Source organism: Leptonychotes weddellii, chromosome 2, assembly GCF_054177405.1.
Source record: "Leptonychotes weddellii isolate Sample4059 chromosome 2, ASM5417740v2, whole genome shotgun sequence".
Classification (NCBI taxonomy): Eukaryota; Metazoa; Chordata; class Mammalia; order Carnivora; family Phocidae; genus Leptonychotes; species Leptonychotes weddellii.
The window spans coordinates 120,410,678-120,416,984 of record NC_138370.1 but is presented as its reverse complement, the minus strand read 5'-3'; the positions used below and the strand labels follow the sequence as shown (position 1 = coordinate 120,416,984).

At 37.8% G+C, this 6,307-nt stretch overlaps 1 long non-coding RNA gene across 1 annotated transcript in view; it reads right to left on the bottom strand.

Annotated features, from left to right (window-relative positions):
* Positions 1–269: 269 nt before the first annotated feature.
* Positions 270–6,307, bottom strand: part of LOC145720177 (uncharacterized) — a 32,458-nt gene continuing 26,420 nt past the window's right edge. Inside the window, exons 2-3 of the long non-coding RNA XR_014142971.1 lie at positions 717–1,098; positions 270–298 (exon numbers count right to left, since the gene is read on the bottom strand). This is a non-coding gene — a long non-coding RNA (uncharacterized LOC145720177). The remainder of the gene's footprint in view (positions 299–716; positions 1,099–6,307) is intronic.

Below are 6,307 nucleotides of genomic sequence, written 5' to 3'. Positions count from 1 at the left end.
CCCATGGGGACAATAATCCAGAACTTGAATCACAACTTTGTGCATAAATTTGTTGTACCAATGCCACAATCCTTACTACTTAAAATGAGTGGGGGAGCATAAAACATGAAACTGTAGGTCCATGTCCCTGCAAGTTAATGGTGTCCAGTTGGCCCATAATATTGCCTGAAAATCCTGTGGTGCTCCTAATCAGTTTGTCTCTCACTCTCCAGAATAACCACACAGCCTTACCTGTTGCTTCTGCGCTCCCTATTCTGTAATCCTATCCTCCACTCTCAGCATCAGGCCTCCTGGCATGCTTTACCGAAAAAAATACAGAGACCATCAGGTGCAAACTTGGCCAACCTCACACTCACCCACCCATACATTTGCTATATTTGCTTTCTGTTTATTTTTTCTCCTGTCTTTCTAGAAAAGATATTCTATCCTCCTTTCGAAAGCAAATCCTGCCATATCCTCCAGCTCCCATACAACAGTGGTTCAATCATGTATTCTCTCTTGTGGTAAATTCTCTGACTTCTCCCTCTTCATTGGCATGTTCTTTTTTGCATACAGGTTTACTCAAGCCTCTGCCAGGTAAAACGTTTTCTTTTAACCCCCTAACCCTCTCTAACTCCCATTCAGTCCCTCCCCTTTAAATAGAAGCTAGTTCAAAAAAATATTCTGTTCACAGGTACTTTAATTTCTTATCATTCACTTCACTCTTTTACTCTTACCATGTACAGCCACCACTCCAACTATTTCATTGAAATAATTCTTCCAACTGTAGCATGACCATAGTATGCTGGTTTGCCTGGAGAATGTCTGGTTTATATTTGTGGTCCTGTCATAATTATCAATAACAACCCTTGAATTAGTCAGGGCTCTCCAGAGAAACAGAACCAGCAAAATGTGTAGACAGATTGATAAAATAGACAGATAGATGGATGACAGTTAGATAAATAGATAGAGATGATATAGATATAGAGATGAATGATATAGGCAGGGATTTATTATAAGGATTTAACTCACATGATTATCGGGGCTGAGAATATCTGCTGTCTGCAAGCTGGAGACCCAGGAAAGTTGGCTGTGTAGTTCCACTCCAAGTCCGAAGGCCTGAGAACCAAGAGAATTGATGGTGTGAATTCCAATCCAAGTCCGAAGGCCTGAGAACCAGGAGTGCCAATGGTGTAAATCCCACTCTGAGAGCTGGAGAAACCAAAATTCCCACTCAAGTAGTCAGGCGGAGAAACAGTGAATTCTCCCTTTCTCTGCCTTTTTGTTCTATTCAGATTCAACTGATTGGATGATGCCCACCCCCACTGGTGAAGGCAATCTGCTTTATTCAGTCTAATGATTCAAATGCTAATTTCATCTAGAAACACCCTCACAGACACATGCAGAAATAATGTTTAGCCAAATACCTGGATACTGCATGGTCCAGTCAAATTGACACATAAAACCATCACAGTCCCTTTACTCTCAGACTTATTCTATTTGGGATGACAATTTGTATCATCACTCTTTCAACTTTTCAGTCCTTAATTTACTTGACTACATTACAGCAATTACCTCTGTAACCCAGGCTCTTTGAACTCCTCTGACTCTGGTGGACCACTCTCATAAGGTTATACTCTGACTTCACCAGCTGGTCCTTCTGAGTCACTTTCATAATCTACTTTTTCTCTATCTGCTCCTTAATAGTCAGCATGTCTCTAGGTTTATCCCTTGGCCAATCCTGTTGGCTAATACATCCATACTAATGGTAACAACTACTATCACTATTCAATAACTCCCTATTGTACATGTCTAAGCCCAGATCTCCCTCTTGACCTCTAGCTTTTTATATAAAACAACTTATGGGAATTTCCACTTGGATGCCAAAAAAGATACCATAAACAGAACCCATCTCAAAGTGAACCCATTAGTTTCCCTCCAGATCTGCTGCTTTTCTCAGAATATCCTAACTACATAAATTGCAGCCCCCATACCCATTGCTCAAATCAGAGACTTGAACATCATCTTTGACTCATCATCTTCCCTAACTCCCCTATTCCACATCAAATTTGTCATCAATTTCACTTAACCCTACTTTTCAAAATATTTCTTAAATTTTGGGGATCTGTTTATATCAACTGGGATTACCTTGCTTTGAGACATTATTAGTTCTTACGTTGTTACTATAACAGCCTTTTATCTGGTCTCCCAATGTCCACTTGTAATCATCTTCAACCTACATGCCACCCTGCCACCAGTTTGATCATTCTAAATCCTGCAATGGTTTCACAGTGACTTCAGGCACGCCTTTCATAATTTCATTTAAGTCTACCTGCTTAGTCCTTGCACCATATATACCAATATACTCAACTCAAAATTGCTGATTTGAGCCAAGTCTCTCATACTTTTATTTATGCTTCTTCCCCTCCCTAGAAGTACCGTCCTAGACTTCCACTCTCATGTGGCCTCATATCAGCTCCCTCTGGAAGTCTTCTAGGCTGGCTTAGGTGGCCCTCCTTAAGCAGCACCCTTTGCTTCCCTTCACCACAGAACTCATCATCCTGTCATGCTAATTAGAAAGTTGCTGTTTGTCTCCACTACTAGACTATGAACTTTGGGACATCTCTACATCCACTATGCCTAGTTTAAGACCTGGCACAGAATGGGCACTCGATTAAGGTTTTAAAGTAAATCACTGAATGAGTGATAATCAGCCAATTAGAAACAACTTCTGCCACAATAGAGTACATATGAATAAAACATGTTATATATAGATATATAGATATACAGATATCGACTATTTTATTTACATATATATATAATTTCTTTTCTTTAAAAGCTTTCAGTTCAATCCAGAGATTTTACAGTCCTGCAGAAGTGCTAAAGTTACTTGGCTAAGTTCTGCTCCATAGTTCAGGACTTCCGTTTCACACTTCGCCATGTAACACCTGCAACTTAATTTTTTTCTTTGTTATTTATTGCTCAATCGTTAAGTCATACCCTACTGTCTGTTATGGTTATATTAAGGCTGTGTTTGTGCAGAATTTCTGGCTTCCAGAAATGCAGACCAGCCATTATAGAGATTCTTTTCTTGTACGGCCACCTGCTTGCTGAGACATATGTTTCCTCTTTTCTAATACTGTGTTTCTGAAGTACTTTTAAGCTAGGCATTACCCTAAAGGCTCTTGATATTAGATTATTACTGTTCTTTTACACTCAAAGGATGAGGGATAATTTCTCTTTTTCTTGGCTACCTTGTGAAATAATAGATTTTAAATTTCGTTTAAAAGAAAAACAATGAAAGGGAAATGAAATAAGGACCTGTGATTAATATGGAGAAAGAAAATCTTTCTGCTTTAGTCATGTTTTCCCAATTGGGAAATATAAATGATTCAGTTACTAAGAAAGGTCAGAATAAGTGTCAAACAGGAGATTTGATATTGCATAAAGAAATATCTCATGCTTATTACCTTACAACAACAAAACAAAACAAAAATCAATATTGAAACATGACATATTCAAGTTGGAAAATGAAAGAAGTTATCACCTATGGAAAACCTAGCTCAATTTACCCCTAAGAAGAGTTTTGGGTGGGAGGAAAGTAAAAGAAATGTTTGTTATTCCACTAAATTTCTGTTGCTAAGTGGTAGAAAGCTTTCCTTTGCTCCCAGTAGACCAAGAGCCTCCAAAACTCCATCCATCAAGAATTCTATTGGTATTTGCCCCTCTTCCTTAATCTTCACTCCATCCATCTGCTTTTCATAGCCTTATACAATGGTAAAATTTGGGGAAAAGTAAAAACTTTATATATGCCGAAGTCAAAGTTAAGGCAGTGAGAAATGACATAAAATATATTTAAAGGTGTGTCCAAAGAGTGGTAAGGCTGGAATTACTCTTCCAGCCTCCCATCCAACCCAACAGTCTCATTCAGTCTCTCTCTTTAGAATTCCTCAGAATAAAGGCATGCTTGGGTGTGTCTTAACTTCAAAGGTTCCTCCACTTTGTTTTTGGTCTCTTTCTTTTGTGCAGGCCTAAAAAGCATTTAATTAAAATTTTATATAATTATTTTCAAAGTTTATTTTAATTAAGAGGAAAATTTAGAATAATCTTCTGTACTTCTAGAAACAGGTGCACATCTTATCTCTTTCATATAAAGAAAAACCTGACACTGGAAAAAAAAACTCTAACATAAAAGAAGAGGCAAAAAAAAAAAAAAGACTAACAGAAAACTCTTCAATTAATATTCCCACAGAGGTAAGAAATGAGTTTACAGCCATGTAATAAGGACGGGATAACATAAATGGAAAACATTCAGATAATGGGAAAGTGCTTTTGGAACTTAAAAATATGAGAGGAGAAATATAAATAACCAATAAGAATATTGTAAAACAAAGTTGAAGAATTGACTCAGAAAGTAGAGCCAAAAGAAAAACAAATGTGGGGGCGGGGTCAGAAAAAGATCAGTCTGGGAGGTCAACATCCAATTTATAGGGGTTCTAGAAAAATAATCGTTAAAAAGAATCACAGAGGAAATTAATGAATGCAAAATACAAGTAAGTTTTCCATTTTCTAGATCTTAAGAACATGTGTCTGTGATTTCAGATCTAAAGGTCTCAGCAAGAACACCAGGAATGGAAAAAAGAAAGAGAGAGAGAGAGGAAGGAAGGGAGGGAGGGAGGGAGGGAGGAAGGAAGGAAGGAAGGAAGGAAGGAAGGAAGGAAGGAAGGAAGGAAAAAGAAAGCAAAGCTTGCAAAAGCTCCAGAGAGACCAAAAAAAAAAAAGTTATTTACCAAGGATCAGTAATCAGAACAGTATGAGACTTCTTAGCAGCAATGCTGAGAGCTAAAATAGAAAATAGTGAAAAAATAACGTACAACCCAGAATCCCATAGCCAAAGTACTAATGACTGAGAAGATGGAATAGAGATATCTTCAGATATGCAATGCTTCAAAACATCAACCTCTTATGCCACCTTTCTCAGAAAGCTACTGGAGAATGCACTCCAACAGAATTAGGGAGTGCATCAAAAATGCAGAAAACATGAAAGCAATGTGAAATCCAAGACAAAAAAGGAGAAGATGGCTGTGAAGAAATCCCAGAAGATCTGGCAATTGACAGGCAAGATCTGAAAAAAGAAAATTGAAAGTTCCTGGAGAAATATAAAAAACTCAAAGAAAAAATAGCTTATTTGATGTGTTTGGTCAGTTCTTTCATAGATTTTTATGAGTTAATAAGGCATAAATAAATGAATTAAAAGGAATTATTAACTTCAGAAAAGACAAAAAAATGCAAAAATTGTACAAGTATAGGAAAGCCACTTTATTATATCAAGTGGCTTAGCAGTTGATGACATCTATGTAGTAACAATAATGTAAATACTGAATATTGACTTAACCAAAAGTGGCAAAACAACTATATTAGAATGATATAGGAAGGAAACATGTACACCTGAGGGAGGGGTGCAGGAGGAATGGTTGTAAATATTTATTGTCTGTAGTAAGAAATCAAATCATAAAGTCTAAAACTTTTCAATCAAGAAATGACACTATTCTGTTATTTAGGCAAATGGAGAGGAATATCAGAAAAAACAGCAAAAAGGGTTCATGTTGAGAAGTGGAACTCAGGGATGGAGAACAGAAATGATAGGTGAACTCTTGTTTTAATTAAAACCTCTGTACATAGTTGAATTCAAATAAAATTTCAATGCATAGTTTAATGCATCTAAGAAGAAATATAAAAATTAAAAATCTCTTAACCTTCAAAGACTTCTGGTCTCTTCATGTGATCGTGGCTCTTCCATCAATGGCATTTCTGCCAGTTCTGCCAGATAAAAAAAAGTCTTGTGGTCCTTTACCTGGAACCCCACCTGCTATTCTCCTGGTGGTACTTAACAGGTTTGACTCTTGGAAAAACAGGTCATTCATTTACACAGCGATACACTGCATTGCTCTGGTCACTAATTTGACCAGCACAGGCAATGCTCTTGATGTACATTAAGTTTGCAATTCCAAATACTCACTGTGCCTTTCAACCCTTTTCACTTTAGACTTCATCAGCTCAGAGTCGCTGATGGAACCCCAGGTCATTAGCACTGGCTGCCTCAGTCTGAGAGAGCTGTCCTACTCTTTTTTTTTTTTTTTGAGAGAGAGAGAGAGCACAAGAGGGGGTAGAGTCAGAGGGAGAAGTGGACCCCCCTCTGAGCAGGGAGCCCAATGTCAGATTCGATCCTGAGACTCCGGGTTCATGACCTGAGCCAAAGGCAGTCTCAACCAACTGAGCCCCCCAGGCACCGAGAGCTGTCCTACTCTTACCTAAGGAAGCACATGCT